The following is a 17,750-nucleotide window of genomic DNA, read 5'->3' on the forward strand; positions in this document are numbered from 1 at the left end:
TAAGCTGGCTGAAGGCGCGGTTCTCTAGGTGGATGCGGTATTGCTCTCTTTCCTCGTCTGTGAAGGGGAATCGGTGGGCGCGGTCTTGCTGCGACATTTTATGTTACTGCCATAAATCGTAACTTTCATTAGTGCTTTCCACATATTAATTCGCTGATTGCTGGAAAAGAAAAACTCTATGCTTTTTGAATGAATTCATTAAGAAGCAATGTAGATTTTCCTTTTCAGACTTGGATGTTTTTCCCTTTACTTCAAAGTTTTCATGCCCATTTTCCTACCCCATCCATTTTTTCATAATATATGTTTATGTTTTTCACTGATTTTGCTTTGATTTACCCCCTTTGATTCATTTCTCATCTGATTCATTTCACCTTACCCCCTCCCCTTCCATCTTGAGAAGAATCCTTCCTAGGATTGAGGGTCAAAAGGTCGAGGGCTTTTGGCATGTTGGTGTAGGAGTTACTTGTGAAGGAGCCAAGTATAGAAATGTGGATTGTATTCCAATTGAGCTTCGCGGTCCAAATCAAAGGGTTGAATTCCCACGTGCGTAATATATGTGAGAACATCTGTGAGGAAGTCACCAGAGTTGACATGGCTAGCAATGTGTAACTCTTCCTCAGTCAACAAGCGATCGAGATAGGGCTATCCTTTGATGTGTTCTTCCATGGATCGGCCCCGAAGAGTGGTTAACACTCTATACGAGGTGGGCGCGACGTAAGTGGGATCATACTCTGTTGTTTTGATGGTGTGGCGCTGCTCAGTGTTGGTCATTATGCGACATTCTTCAACTTCCCATTGCAACCTAAGAGCGTACCATTGCCTCAGGAAAGGTGATCCAGTATCAGCGAGTTGTGATAACTCCATGATTTCTTGGTTAGTGATAGAAAAAGTGGTTCGTGGATCATATGACGTGATAAGGCGCTGTTTGATGGCTTGCTCCTTGGAGATTTTGCTGTTAAGCAACTCAGCAGCGAAGGGAGAATCTTTTGCGAATGCGAATTCAAAGGTTTCCCAAGAGCAAGGCATATTTTGCACTTCAGTTGCAAAGGGTTCTTCTAATAGACCTAAGTCCAAGCGGTCATAGCTTAGCGTGAGTGACACGAAAGTGTCATCTAGTCTTTTAATACAATCCACCACGTCATCCCCGGTGTCCTCAACGAGGTCAACGGCTAGTGCTAAAAAGGATTTTCATTCATAGGAGGGCATAAGGTCGACAGGTGGTTGAGGTTTGACAAAACAAGAGCTTTTGACAACGAAGATGGGCAGTTGGGAGGGTTCGTGAGTTTGTGGGGTCGCTTGGATATTGAGTGGATTAGGAGCAGCCACGACGGACGGGCTGTTGCATTCAAGTTGGAGTTGGGGAGGAAGATTGACTTCGGCGGGTGATGACTCTTGTGAGACGGAGCCTGCAGTTTGGGCCAGTAGGCTTCTGGGACTCTCTTGGGCCTAGGCGTGGATGAGGCAGATGGTTGTGGTCCAAGAGAGCACTGCGGCTTGTGGTTTTGAGGGTTTATGGAACGTGGTTTGATCAAGCTTGAGGGCGGTATATGAATGGTGCCCTTGGCAGTGTGGGCCTTAGGGATCCACAGCCAGGTATTTCCCTCGTAGTAGCCTTGCACACGTAAGAGGGCTTTAGGGACCCATCTTTGCTTGATCATGCGGCGCTTTATATGACTGCCTCCTAGGTTTAGAGTTTTTGGTCTTATGAGGACAGGAGCGTCGACTCTTAGGCGGCGGTTGCAGCTGCTTAGGCTTCCATTGAAATCTAGGCTGTTGAGCCTTATGTTTTGCTACTATGGGCTGTGATTCTTGAATTCTGGGAGGTGGCGGCCGCGCACTACCCCCCTCCTTAGATTTGGTTATGGAGAATTCTATCGGTTGCTTTGCAGATGGTGATGAAGTTGTGCAGCCCTTGCTGAAAGCTGTGACAATGCGAACGTTGCCTATTGCGAGGTGGATGCGCTGCGACTCATAATATACATTGCAGTGAGTTTGCTTTTTGAAAGTGCGCCCTAGCAGCGACTCCGTGCCTGCGTCTTTAGCATTTGGTAACATGTAAAAAAACATTGCGATAGTCTCAGACTCGATAAAAATGGCTACTTTGCACTTGCCGAGGAGTGCGTAGGAATGGGCCCCATATGGGCTTAATTTAGCATTCGTGGGCTGAAGTGGTGGTCTGCCAAGTTTGGTCCAATGATCGTGAGTTAGGACATTGAAGTCTGCTCCCTCATCGATCAAAGTGTTGAAAGCGCAGGTTTGTTTTGCAGTGACCGTTATATGGAGGTATGTGGGCTCTACGGCTTCCTCATCCTCGTCATCAATCTCAATGATTGTGGCCACTCGTACTTTGACAGGCAGTTCTAACATCGGGGGCTCATGCAAAGGATGGGTGGGAGGGTAGTACTTCTTGACACGACTGCCATTGAAGAAGCCTATTCCCTCACCGTCTAAGGTTTTGAGTTCAACATTGCCTGTGCGGCTGATTGCATGAACTTTGAAGGGTCCAAGGCCTCAAAATTTCATTTTCTATTTATGTCCCTTAACGGAGTAGAGGAGCACTAAGTCGCCCTGTTCAAAGTCACGCTGCTTGACATGCTTGTCAAACCAACTCTTGTAACGGGCCTTCTCACATATAAGTACATGGGTGGTTAGAAGACGGGTCTCTGATAGGTGTTCAAGCTCGACCAGGCATTGCGTCCATGCCTCTTCCCTTCCCACCATTCTTGAAGAGCTATTCTCAGGCTAGGAACAAAGAATTCTACCATAAGCTTGTTGTCCTAGTCGCTACGTGAGGCTGAGACTACTTTGGTCAGGACATTGATGAGAATCTTATTCGTGGATTCTGCCTGACCATTCGCCTGAGGGTAGTATGGCGATGATTTGCGATGGATAATGAGAAAGGTGGACAGTAGATGCGCTCTCACTTCGTTGATGAAGTGCGTGCCTTGGTCACTGACCAGTTCGATAGGGCAGCCGAATTGCAAGATCACTTGCTCCCATAAGAACTTGGTAGTAGTCCTAGCGTTGTTTTTATGTGTGGCTCTTGCCTCTGTCCATTTCGTGAGGTAATCCGTGGCCATAATGATGTACTTGGCTTGTGAGTACTGCGCCGCAGAACTGATGGGTCCTATGAAGTCGATTCCCCATTTTTCAAAGGGTTGTCGAGCAATAATTGGGATCAACTCCATCTGATCCTTGCGAATCGGGAATTTTTTCCGTTGGCACTCGTCACAATGCTTGACGAATCGTGTGGTATCGCGGAAAAGCGTGGGCCACCATAGTTGAGAGTGCAGCACCTTCCGTGCTGTCGTGTCTCCACTAAAGTGTCTGGACAGGTGGAACAGATGGGCGTCGGGTAATTCATCAACGATGCCTTGTCCAGCAGCTTCTCCCGTGGGAATGCATGATATATGGTCAGCCATGTAGTGCTGTTTTCCTTTCTGCACAACACGGAGAAATCGAATTCCAAGAGCAGAAGGAGCCATTGAGCTATGCGTCCTGTAGCACAAGGTTTGTTTACTAGATAGAGCAGGGCTTGATGGTCCACGAAAAAGATGAAGGGTGTGGCCAATAGATAATGCTGGAATTTCCTCACAGTGTGAACACCATGGCTAATCCCTCTCTTTCTGTTGTCGACTAGTTCATTTCCATCTCAGTGAGTTGTCTACTAGCAAAGCTCACTGGATAATCTATGTTGTGCTCACCAGGTTGGCACAACACTGCCCCCATGGCAAACTTAGAAGCATCGATGTGCACGTGGAAGGTAATGTTCCAATCTGGGTCTCGTAGAATTGGTGCCATGGTTAGAGCCTTTTTCAACTCTTCGTACGCTCGTTGGCATGCCTCGGTCCACTCGAAGACAATCAGCAGCTTGTACAATGGTCTGGCGATCAATGCATAGTTCAGTACAAATCGCCGATAGTACCCCGTATGGCCTAAGAAGCATTGAACTCCCTTGTAATTAATTGGGGGTGGAAGGTCAACAATAACCCTAACTTTTGAGAAATCAGTGCAATGTCGTTCTTCGATACCACGTGCCTTAAGATGAATCCATGCTTTACCCAAAACTGGCACTTTAAGGGGTTCAAGGAGAGATGATATAAGCGACACCGTTCAAAGACTGTGCGGAGTTTGTCTAAGTGTTCGATCTAGGTCGAATGGACACACAGGTCATCGACAAAGACTTATAACTCCTTATGAAGCATGCCCTTAAAGATGGTGCACATGAGACGTTGGAAAGTGGCAGGGGCGTTAGTCAACCCGAAGGGCATGACTATGTAAGCAAAGACATCCCACTCAGTGGCGAAGGCAGTCTTGTGCCTGCTGTTCGTAGGATGCACTTGCACCTGGTTGTACCTTGAGAAGCTGTCCAAAAAATTGTAGGCTTCCTTGCCTGCCACCCTCTCAAGCATGTGCTCGGTGTACGGCAATGGATAGTTGTCCCTCTTCGTAGCAGCGTTCACACACACTCGGATTTTTCCATTCTTCTTCATCACGCTAACTATGGGTGATACCCAATCTGTGTGCTCAATTTCATAAATGAATCCCGCTCTCATCAGCTTGTCAATTTCCTCTTTGACAGCATGAGTGTATTTTGGATTCATAGGGTACGGTCACTGCTTGACTGGCATTGCGTCTGGCATCATGGGTATGTTGTGAGTCACGACACTCAGATCTACCCCCTTAAGCTCTTCCAAGGACCAGGCGAATACGTCTATGTACTCTCTCAAGAGAGAGACAAGACTAGTTTCTTCTTCCTCAGTCAAGTCGTCGGCAATGAAGACTGGTCGGGGTGTTTCCCCTTCCTGGGCCAGATTCGCCTCCTTGACTTTGGCTGGTCCCTTGATTGGTTCGTTGGTTTGTCCTTGACATTTAGCACCTAACAGAACTACTACCCTATCCCCTTTTTTGAATTTCGTGAAGCACTTAGGGAGGTCCTACGTTTTTCACTGTTCTTTCGTTCGTGTATTCCTGGGTTGTTTTACCTTTTCCTGCCTTAACCGCCTGTGCCTTAGGTGGACAGGTAGGTCCCCCTTCGTGCGTCTAGTTGTGGGCAGCCTAGGGATTTCTGGATCACTATCCGAACTAACCTCCGACTCAGAGTCAAACTCCTCGTCTTTGCTAGAAGAGGTAGTCTCCCCTGGTGGACGTAGTTCAGATGGTGATTCTGTCCTAAGGACTGGTGTCGTCCCTAGCTGGGCTAAGCCTGCTTGTTCAAGGTCTATGGCTCCTACGTGTTCCAACTAGGCGCGGTCACATTCCATGCACATGACCCCTCGCTCTATCCTAAAGATATTTCTTTTCTGCGGCTTGGAGTCTGCTTGTATTTTCTCTATTTCTTGTCCTTCAGTGTCGTATTCTACGGTATCTACTTCACCCTCAGTTCCATCACTGAAGGATTGGCAGTCTTCGTATTCATCGTTAGAATCCCCTTCATCAGACTGCTCGTCATCTCCTAGGTCTTGGTACACCTCTTGTTGTTGGTCAGGGAGTAGGGCCCAATTATACATGAGGTTTAATTCATGCACTCTGGTCCATTGCCACTTGGATTCACCTAAGAGATCCTGGAGTGGTTTGAAGTTTGCAGCTGAATTGCCAGCTAGGTTGTCTGTCAAGTATTCCAGCATCTCCTGGAGTTTCTGTTTGTTAGTTGGGACTTGGAAGTTGACAGGCTTAGGCTTTCCCCGAAGGGTTCCTACCATCAAGCAAACTGGTACAGAGAGTGTGTCACTAGGCTTGCCAATCGTTTTGATGGTTTGCTCATACGCCTCATGATCTGAGAATGGCAGGTCGATTGTAGCAAGAACGTGCATCCAATCCCGCTCATCCTCTGGGCATGGGATATACTTGGTCAAGGGCCCATAGGACTCCTTGACCTGAGTGTTACCCTTGAGCATAGCCGAGATGGCGTCTAGATCGACTGGTGAGGTCTTCCAAGTATCCATCTCTATCCTTACGACATCCGTTCTGTTGCCAAGGAAGATCAAGCCGTTACCCCAATCTTCAATGACTCTAGCGTTGTGCATCCATGGTTGGCCTAATAGGATATCATAGTCCACTCCCTTCATGACTATAAAGTCAACAGAGAACTGGATGCCTGCAATCTTCACTGGCCAATTCTTAAGTACCCCGAATGGCTTTACTCTCATACCGTTTGCTAGTGTGACATTAAACCTAGCAGTTTCGACAAGCGGGTTTCCCCAAGTCTGAAGCACTGCATGGCTAAGCACACTAACCCCAGCTCTCGTGTCTACGATTCCCTTTCTTGTTGTGTCGCCTAGGGCTAGGACCGGTAAGACTGCATGCATCTCAGAACCTTCCCAGAAGGCATTTAGGCACAAAGTGCAGTGTCAAACTCAGTATTTGTGTTTCTGTGTCATGGTCTTGAGGGTCTGTCTGACCTGCTCTCATGACCCTTCGACCCACTGCTTAAGATCTTGCCATAGGGTAGGATGTTGGCTAAGCAGATCTCCCAGGCTAAGTGTTACAGGGGTAGTCACTAGCATGGTCAGGAAATCGTTGGATACTCATCTCTCCCCTAACCTGGATTGTCCTGGCCAATGACCGTGACTGATCTGCGGCTCTGTAGCATCAAGGCTTGGTCTTAGCGGCACTGCTTGTGGTGCGGTTGCTTCTGTCGACTTAGGTTGAGGTGGTGATATTGACGTGCTTACACTGGAGAGATCATCGATCTCGTCCTCTATGATGGGCTCAGCATCCTTGAGATGCTCTTGAGCCTCCTTTACCCATTCATTCACCTTTTCTATGGCCTCTAACTGTCGCTTCGGATGCGGGTATTGCCCTACCTTAGCGCTTCCCTTTTCGGCCGTCTTAGGGGCTGAAGTCTCTACCTCTGCATCCAAAACCTTCTTTCTAGTAGGCAGAGTTGTAGTACTCTCGGTTTTTAGTGCGACTTTAGCTTCCGATCTCTTCTTTTTCCGCCTGCGGCTTTTCTTCCCTATCAAGGCTGCGTCAAGATTGCTAACTCCTAGCAGAGAGATGCCGGCCTGCTTCGTTTGGGCTCGGGTCATGACCCACAATGGGATAGGTGTGGCCTCTCCATCAAGGTTTTTGACACCAAACAGCCACAATGGGACAGATGGTATGTTGGCTGAGCTAGAAGATGGCTTTCGCTTTGGGCAATCTATGAAGAGATGGGTGATTCCGCACTCTGCGCACCTTTGGTCAGCCTTGTCTCTGTTTTGCTGCTCTCTTTCAGGGTAGCGTGATGAGACATGACCGGGGTGACCACAAGTCCAACAGATGATTGGATCCTGTGTCTGCCCTCCTAGGCCTCTACCTTGTCCTCTTCCTAACACCATCACCGACAGGGGTCGATAGTCCATGAGGACAGCATTGCCCTCGTCGTTATGCTAGACATAAGGGTATATGTAAGTTTCTTCCTCACTTGGCTCTTCCACGTAGTGGACTGGAGCATTGCTCGGTGGATGGGTCACGTAAGGACTAGGCGGTCTAGGGGTGCCCGTAGGATTTATTTCCATCCTAGGAACAGCCGGCTTCATATCGTTAGGCGTGGGAAGGGCCAATGGGGCTCCCCTTCCAAAGAATGGCTGCGGCCTGTTTGCTAGGTAAGGCTAGCCGTAGGGTTGCGAGTACGGAAGTCTTCTTGGTAATCTACAATGCGTGACCTCATGGCCAAACCTACCACAGTTAGCACAAGGTCTTGACCTAGGGTCTTGACACTCGGCCAGTAAGTGGTTTCCACCACAGTACACGCATTGGACGTGTGGGCACATTGGTCATCTCAACATGTCTTGCAACTTGGCTAATTCCATCTTGACATCAGCCAAGCCTTGGTCTGTCTCGGTGGCCTTCCCCTTATCTTGGGATGATGGGATTGATCGCTCATTAGAGGCTGATACTCTCTCTGAACCTCGCGAGTTGGTCTCCTCTACGTTCGAGCTCCTGAAGCTCCGCTCTTTCAACTGATCATCGACTCTGATGGCTTCCTCAAACACTCTAGCTATCGCGTCTCGCTACAAGCTTGAATTGCCTGCCAAAGCCTTATATAACTCCTCCTCTCGAATTCCGCTGATGAATATAGTTGAAACTACTCTTTCAGTCGCGGTCGCTCACCCAGAGGGATTCTCTTGAAGAGACTCCTCACATGGGTTACCTGGTCGCGAATGTCCTCCTTTTCTTTCTGCTTGACGTTCATCAAGCATACTAGTAGGTTATCAGAGTATCCGGGCTCGGCGAATCTCTTAATGAAGAGATCCTTGAGGCCATTGAAGTTGATTCGCTCTACAGCATCTAGGCTCGTATACCATGTCCTATCCTTGTCGCCTAGGCAAAGCCCAAATGCTTGTGAGCATCATTGAGTTAGGTCGTTGAGGCCGTTGGCTTCGCAGACTTGCTCAAACTACTCAACAAAGCTGTATGGGTCGTCATGGGGTTGATACTTGTCGAGTTGCTTGGCAACGATTGGTATTTTGGACTGGCTCTTTGAGCCTTGGTTCTCTCCTAGTCTTGCGAGTAGCAATGTTGCTAGTACCGCGGCACTTTGCTCTGCAGCCGTGTTATCTAGCAGTCGCTTCATGAGAAGCTCACTCAACGTCAAGTCCCCCTCTAGGGCTCTCTCGTGATTTGTTTGGTTCCTACTTGCTAAGTTCAACACTCGCTGCACCTCACGCAACTCCGTACTTTGCCTTTGTCTTCTAGCCTGCTGATCCCTATTGTATTCGGCTATGCTTTGCGGGCTAGCTTTCTCTCCTCTTCTAGATCTGCGATGATAGCATCTACTGTCCTATCGCGGTGCTCATACCAAGCATGTGCATCGTAACGGCTTACCAGGTACTGAATAGCATCTGGGAAGACGTTCAAATTGAGTTACTCATTAGACCTGTGGTTTGAGCTTTCCTCTGCCATTGTCGAGTTGTCTTGCTCCACCAAGCTGTCGATCAGGTTCAGTAGACTTGTTAGATCCACGTCGTTGGCACCCCTTGCTTGGTCCTAATCTACACTTTGATGGTTTGTCTATGTCTTGGGTCCTCTCCTATTGGTGGGTTCCTTGAGTGGTTTATCTGAGTGAGTTCCTTTAGTTATTGAATACAAACCTCAATTTACGAGATTTCTCCTCATGTCCTCACCCCGCCTTTGTAACAACCTGTAATTACCTTAGGTTACTTAAGCTACTCCTTAAGCAGGACCCGACTCCACAAGAGCGCGGCCTACCTCCCCTCTTCTTTGACCCTAACTCTATTGACAGTTGCGCCATGGCTCGTCTTATGATGAGGGCTAGTCTCCTCCCCTCTTTTTGCCTAGCCCTCCTAGAAGATATGAATGACAGCCAATTCACTAGGTGCAATCACCCTTTCCTCTCCACCACTTCTCTCCACATCCGCATGAATCTGAAAGGATACATGCAAAGCTACCAATTTTTTAGAAAATCCATCTGACCCCCTTCCCCTCCTCATTCAGATGAAGAAAATTAGGCATGGCTGTCATTCCACAACTGTGATTTTTTTTTTTTTTTAAAAAGGAATGTCAAAGCAAAGAAAAGAATAACATGAAAGGAAAAGCACACAAGCACTCACTTGCAGAAGCACTTAAACACCACATAGAGTTCTATCACTGCACCTAGGGGTTCTCAAGTTAGGCATGCCCGGTGGCTTCGATCGGCCGGCTCCGCTCCTAACCCCCTACCCCTTTTTGCTTCCCCACTTCATGCTTAGGGCACATCAAGGGCAGGACATACCTAGGGAGCTAACACTCGCCTATGGTTAGACCTGTCACCCTAAGCCACTTGCACTGCACCTCCCTTAACACAAATGGGGTCCTCAAGTGTGGGACATCACCCAGGCTTTCCTCCGTTTAGACCCACCTCCCCATTCCATTAGCACGAGCACATTGCACTAACACAGTAAGGTAGACACTCCCCTTAGGAAGAGCACCGCACCTTCTCCTTTCAGGCATCACACAAGCAACAAACCACCAACTTCGGAGGCCCCCGTCAATCACTCGCTATCCATCTGGCTTCCCCGACAAACATCAGCTTCCACACGCACCTGAATCTACATGTGGCCCTTCCCTTTACACCATCATTGCCCAAGTGCCTACCACCCTACAACAACACAGAAGTGCCATGGGACTGGCACCCATCTCGGAGGGGGGTAATGTTAACCCCAAGTCGAGATGACGAAAAATGAAGGAAAAAGCGAAAAAAACATGGAAGAAGAGCAAAGACACATAGGTGACCTCTAAAAGCTAAGCTGAGACCAAAGGCGCAATTTTAAATGAAAGGCGCCTCAAAAAATTGGAAAACTCTTGTAAAGAGCGCCAGGCTCCCTCCTGTGCCATTTGTAAAATATTAGACGGGCACAGGCTAGAGGCATAAGGCTAGAAGAGGGAAATGGAAAAAGGACCTTGCCACAATGGCCGGTCATGTAAAAAAGGGATGGGTGCCCATGGGATTTTAGGGCTTGTATATAAAGTTCAAAAAGTGAATGGAAGCTCATTCTTTGGTGTGTGGCTAACAAGAGCTCTCTTCTTCTCCTCTTATTCTCTTCTTCTTGCTTGTGTATGCTCTTGAGAGAGGGAGTGTGAGAGTGTGAGGGAGTGAGGGAGTGAGTGTGTGGGAGTGAGGGATCAAGAGGGTGAAGCTCTTCACCATCTCCTCTTCTCTTCTTCTCTTCTCTTCTCTTCTCTTCTCTTCTCTTCTCTTCTCTTCTCTTCTCTTTTCTCGCGCGAGCGGCTATGGAGGATGGAGCTTGGAGATGGAGGAGGCTTGAGGATGCTTGAGCTAGCATCAAGAATCATGGAGCTACCAAGGTGTGTGAGGGAGGAGGCTACTCACATCGGCATCAAGGTAAGCTCACTACACTCGTAGGATCGACGGCGCGTCGGCTAGGTGAGAGATAGCCATTGGAGCTTGCTTGAAACACTTGAAGCAATAAGCGGTCCGTGGGTCTTGGCGGTTGAGCGTGAGCTCCCACTACATAACCATCATGCAAATAACAAGAATACTAAGGGAGAGGACCCTAAGTGAATTTTGCAAAGGGGTAAAGTCACACTCAAGGAAATGCCTAGTGGGGTAAGTCTAGTTGAAACTTTTCCAAGCAGTGAGAGTTTATCTCCTAACAATGTTAGGGTGGTGACTAGGGGACAAAAACTAAAAGACACTTAGAAAGATGACCCTAGTACAAGCAAAGTTAACTCTAAACCTAGTAAAGATGATAAGATGATGTTGAATGCCCAGGCAGGGCCTCTTATAAATGAGGGTGTCTTAGAGGAGGCTATGGCCAAAAGGAAAAAAAAATTCAAAGAAAGGAGGGTACTAAGATTATCAAGAAGCCAAAGGAGTGGCTAGTGTGGAAAGAGAAGAGAGTAGTGGCAAACTTCCGTGAGTTTGACCTAGAAAACATGCTTTGTGAAGTTAAACAGGATGTGAATTTGCTATAACTAATTAAATTATCACTAAGCATTCGTAAGGAGTTCAAGAAAATCCTACAAATGGGTTATGTCGTAGAACCGTTTGGTGTCCATCGAGTAGATAGTGAATGGTGGGATCATGTAGAGAAGCACAGTCGATGTAGGGTGCAGGCATATGTTGATGGAATCTTGATAGACAATGTAGCGGTGGTCCCCCAGCTCATCTGTAAGCATTATGAGTATGGATTTATTAGAGAGGCTAGGTCTACCAATTCAAAAGGATGGCACTAATGGTTGATGATAGCCTAAGACAACCAGAAGGAATGGTAACATAAGTACACATTAAGGTTGCTAATATTGAGTGTGTTCTTGAATTTTGTGTTATCCGATTTGTTGGGAGGCCAATTCATTAATTCATTGGTTGAACATTTGTTACCCTTAACGAATCTTCTATTTCACAGTCATGTTTTTGAATGGAAAGAAGCATGCAAAGTGGTTTTTGCAAATGTTAAGCTTAAATTATCCAAAGCATTGGTTTTAAACGCTCGCAAAAGGGGGTGAGGTTTTCTATATATTCACAGTGGTGACAAGGCATAGTATTAGTTATTGAGTATGCCAAATTTGGAAGACACAACTTTATCATCCTATTGCATTTGCAAGCTAAAAGTTGGGAATTTCAGAGCTTCATTATAGATATTTGGAAAAGTTTTGCTTGGCTATAGTATTCACCACTAAGAAGTTCAAAAACTATATTATTTATGAAAAGGTGGTGTTTTTCACCAAGGCAAAGGGATTGCGCTTATTACTAAACAAGCTTTAACCCCCTAATCACCTAGAATACCATATTAGAGAATTTGGGAATCTTCCAAGTTCCACTTTCAAATAAGGAGTAAAGATTTGACTAAGTGGCTAAATCTTAACCCTATATTTAAGAGTGGGACTTGGGGGATAAGATTTGACCATGTGTCCAAATATTAATCACATTAGGAATTCCCAAACTTTATGAAAATTTTCGAATTCGTGAATGTGTGGTTCTAGTCAAGTGGTTGATTTCTTTGCAGGAGTTTGATTATGAGATTAGGAGCAAGCCGCCAAAGTTGCAAGGTATTGTAGAGTGCTTAGTAGATTTTGGTGAGCCTAAGGAAGTGTGGGTTAATATTAGTGACTATGAGGACTTATGCAAAATTGATGCAACGCCTCTTGTTGGGGGTAAAGGTGCCTATGTTGCCTAGTCACCCGTGTATTACTACACCGAGAGTACCCACACTTGCACACCTCAGGCAATAGGTGCCCATCACTATCACTTCATTCTTTATTCTTTTAGTGACATTTGAATAAAGAGAAGGCCGTTCACACATTGTGACTGTTGGAGTTCCCACATTTGGAGTCTCTCTCTCTCTTGCTCGTGCTCCTTCCACCATAGCTCCCGCTCATAGTTCCACTTCAAGGCTCACCTCTCTTCAACTGGTATCAGAGCCTTCTTCTTCGCGAGCAGCTTGTTCCAACATACTCTCAACTTCCTTTTTAATACCTATAGCATTCACTTCTTTGTTGGCAACCATAGCCACTCTATTCGAGCTTCCTATCAGTTGCATTCTTCTTAGGCACTCTTTGAGCCTTCTTGAGCAAGTTTGAGTGGCCCCGCATAGCCCTCACCCTACAATTGTAGCATCACATTGCGTGGAACAAGCCCTTTTTAGGCAACAGCTCACGTTTTTCATCTCCTATATCATATATTTTTCATTCAGCAACTATACAAGCACTTATACACTTGGTTTTGATGCTTGTAATTTATCCTTCCACTCTTGGCATTTGATTTCAGCATTAAGCTTCAATTTTGGACTATTATAATAGTCCATAGACGATCATGAAATAGGGCAGCTTTTATCTCTGATGTCTACACTCATTGCCATTGGTTGGATGATGCCCTTTTAAGCTTGTTTGATGGTTATATATTCGTGGATGCTATGTCATTGCTTGGAGTTGATTTTGGACTGATTTAACCACTTCATTTATGCTATTTTGGTTGAGGTTTGCTAGCTGGAAATACATGGCAGCACCTTGTTTGCTACTTCTATGGTCAGCTTTGTTGGTCTTATGATGCTCGATTATGCTAGGGTGATGTCTATATATACGGGAATTATATATCCATGTTATGGGTTAGATTTGGAGCTGATTTTGGTATGACAAATGCTGTCCCTACACTAAATTCAAATTCTCTATGTGCTATCCAATTAGCCAAGAATCTAGTCTTCCATGCAAAGAAAAAACACATTGAGGTGAGGTATCACTACATTTGTGAGGTCATTGAGGATAGGGCTGTAGATCCTATCAAGATCTTGAGTGACCAAAATCCTACAAAATTGCTCACAAAAGGCTCTCAGTGGAGCCGTTTGCCTTCCTTAGGAAGATGATGGATGCAGGATGAGATGATTTCTTTCCTCATCCATTTGTACTTATGTACACATGTACTTTTTTCTTTTTTTCCTCCTCATTGAGGCATATTTGCCTTTAAGTGGGAGGTTGTTGGGGGTAAAGGCACCTGTACCTAGCCCCATGTATATTACTACAGTGAGATAATACCCATGCCTGAATACTGTAGGTGGCAGGCGACCATCATTGTCATTTCATTCTTTATTCTAAGAGATGTGAGTAGAAACATACTTGATGTTGTACATATAAATGTTTGGGGACCTACACAAAATATATCTCTTGTTGGTAGCAGCAAAATATTTTGTTATGTTCATAAATGATTGTTCAAGGAAGCTATGGATGCATTTCATGAAGGAAAAGAGTGATGTATTTAAGCACTTCAAATCTTATGAATCATAGAAGTGTGGATTATATTTCATGGTGGGGTAATGGTCCATATCCTATGGGGTCGAATGCCAACATGGGTGGTATAGGTTAGGACATTCGTGACAAGGTCATCTAAATTTGTTTGGCTAGCAATATGAAGAAAAAAAGGTTGTCTTGCTTGCTTACCAAACTAACATGCTTTACACACTTTATAAAATTCTACAACTCTAAAAGTAGACAACCCTGTAACCAATCCTTTGGACTGTATTAATTTCATCCTTTGCACATTTGCATGTCCAATGCGTTTATGTTATATTTCAATGTCTACAATCACTCCTTTCTCTTTAGCATACATAACATCATTCATTGCACGAATCCCAACATCTAAAGTGAACATGCGACCAACCCTACTTTCTTTTAGTACCATAACAAATAAATACTCATTCTTGGATTCATTTTATCATGAAGATTATGGATAGTTCTCTTACTGCAATTTGCCACTATAGATATCATCATTCTTAGCATAACAATAAGCTACAATATGACCTACTTTTCCACAATAGTGACAAAGAATACTTGAATTGCTAAAACCTCTATTTTGCCACTTACCTCTTCCTCTAGAGCTCCCCCTATCTCTAAAGTTTCCACAGCCTCATGAAACCTGCATCTCATCGAATTATTGATTTAACCTATTTTGCTGGTTATCACTAGCATGTTCCATACCACGACCTCTCGAAGAGGATCTACCATGTCCCCTTCCTGAACTTGAGTAAAATACTTAAACATGTTCACCATTTCTTTCATATGACTCACACTGTATATTGATCTCTTTAGCAATCATGAGAGAGACCAACTCATCAAAATCTAAAATGGCTTATGTACACATACAAAATGACAAATGATTTCCAAGTCTTCTCATTATTAAGGCCACCCAAAGTAAGTGATACCAAATCATCATCATCAATCATTGCATCAATATATCAAAGCATCTACAATGCTCGTCACCTTCAAAACATACTCATTGACACTCATTTTCCCTTTCTTCAAAGTATACAACTCTTGCTTGTTGAGTTGAATATTATATACCTTTGCATTTGTCCAAGCTTCACATTGTGAAGTTTTAACATTCTTGATATGCCCTACTATAGTATTATTAATGACTGCAAATAACCAATATATCACCTTTTTATCCTTTGCATTTCATTCTTTCCATGTCTTTAATTCATTCGTAGTCTATAGGGTTGCTGAGCTCTAGTTCCTTTTGTTCACTTAAAACAAACTCATAAAGGAATTTTTCAATAAGGAAGTTCACCACACTTAACTTTTATGATGGGTAGTTGTTCTTGTCCACCTTCTCAATGATGGGGTTTCCACTATTCTTTGTCATTACCACAAAAATGATACAAAACAACAAGAAAGTCTTCTACAACCTTTTACAGCATTGCTCAAAACATTTTTTGAAAATAATCAACTATCTCTCCCTTGTGGTGGTTCCTCCCACATCATCAATAAATACTTTCAGCTCCTTTGGAAAAATATCATCAAAAGTTATCAATTGTTGTATGTTGCCACGACCTTGGCACATTGCATAATCCAAAAGCCATAAAATGATATGTAAAGGTGCCAATTACAATGATAAATGTCATTTTCAATTTGTCTTCCTTCTTTGTGATAGCCATTTGGTTATAACCGGCAAAGCAATCCATAAACAAATAGATATCCCTACCCGCTAATTGATCTAGAATCCGATTAATAAATGGCACAATAAATAGTAATCTTTAACCATTTTTTTACTACGCTCCCTAAAATCTACACAAAGACAGATTTGATTATTTTTCTTTTTCTTGATAACTACCGAACACAACTTCGTGTGTTGTACAAGAATTATCATGCGAGTCTTATGTAATTTTTGTAGCTCCTCAAATAGTCCATCCCTTAGCTCAAAAGGCATATGCCTCACTTATTGTGGAACAGAGATGACTACCCTCATTTAGGGGAATAGTATGCAAAGCCAGACTAGGAGGAATACCCATTAGCTCATCATGGCTCTAGGAAAAAAGATGGCTAAGTGTTTGAGAATATGTGAAGAGGGTCCCCTGGGATAGTGTATGGTGGTCTTAGGAAATGAAATCTTTGAAACTAATGCTAATGGGAATACTCCAAGGTAAGTGACCAAGGTTTATGGGTGTTGCTAGCATAAGAAATATGTAATGGGGTTTGGTTGATTGTCTTGAGTTGTGGGCAAATAAGGCCAAATACTTAAGGCCATAAAGATTCTTTTGCAATCTGCACACTAGGTGGTCCTTACCATGTTTTATAAAGCCCTTAGGCTATGCCATGTGAATCTTATCATGCAAATCCCCATGAAGAAAATCAATCTTGACATCCATCTGATAAAGATCTAAGTCAAGCTTGTTACAAAACATGGATCTAGAGCTATGCTAGCTATGGTGGACGGAGGTTATAAACATAAAACATGATTGGGATAAAGGATTATAACTCAAGTGAATTAGGTTCCAAGATAGATTAACTTGGACTCATAAACACAATCTTGAGTAACACAAAATGATAGTACTATTACCCTTAAAATGAGTGTCAACCAAGTACATGCCTTTATAGCTTTTTGGATAGTACCACTATACCTCACTGTGCATATGGGATTTTGGACATATCTTTCTAGAGTTTCTAGAGCATACATCTTTGCTATATCTCTCATACAAAGCCACTTATGGGCAAGCCTCTTTTGGGCACACATTTAGCCTCTATGGGCATACATACCACGCATCATTTGCTATTCTCAACACCCCCCTCAAATGATGAGTCTCTACCCTTGCTGGCTTTTGCCTCCCCTACATGTAGACATGGACCATGAGACGAGCTCTTTGGTAGCCTAGTCAAGTTAAGGCTTGAAACTTTACATTCTTGATAAGGGTTTTAAATCTACTCTGGGAAACAAATCCACTATGGGATTTTTTTTTTGAAAAAACATTTTATTGGTTTACAGCAGCGGAAAATTATTTTCTTCATCCTTTTTGTTTTGTTGCTTCATTGGCAACCTTTGATCTTCTTTGTCTTTTTGAACTTCTTTTTCTTCATGCTCCTTGGATTTTGTTGTGCTTCTTATCCCTTTTTCCGATGTGTGGTACTTCTCTATTAGTCTTCTTTGACATACATGTCATAGATTTTTGGGATACATGATTTGTTGGATTTATTTGGCTGGGGCTCATTGCTTACATTTGTATTGATTGTTTGAGCATGGTGTAAAGAACTTATTTTGAACACGGGAAAGTCTTACCGTGAGTATACTCAGGCAGTGTCTAATCCGATTACAAAAAACTTCAGAGAAATTCAGAAAGCACACAATGCTAGTGTCAAAAGACACTTTATGGAAAATATAAAGAAATGGCAAATTACCTTACTGTCTAGGATTTTAATGGAGATGAGTGTGATATAAGTAGGCTTGTGTCAAGGAGGTTTGAAGAGGTAGAGTATGAATGGTCTTTAAAGACTAGGGTTTTTAACCTTAGTATTAGTCTGTTAACAAAAAACGAAGTGAAGAG

The sequence above is a fragment of the Lygodium microphyllum genome, chromosome 2 (assembly GCF_053477565.2).
Source record: "Lygodium microphyllum isolate KBCC chromosome 2, Lygodium_microphyllum_v1.1.10, whole genome shotgun sequence".
NCBI classification, from domain to species: Eukaryota; Viridiplantae; Streptophyta; class Polypodiopsida; order Schizaeales; family Lygodiaceae; genus Lygodium; species Lygodium microphyllum.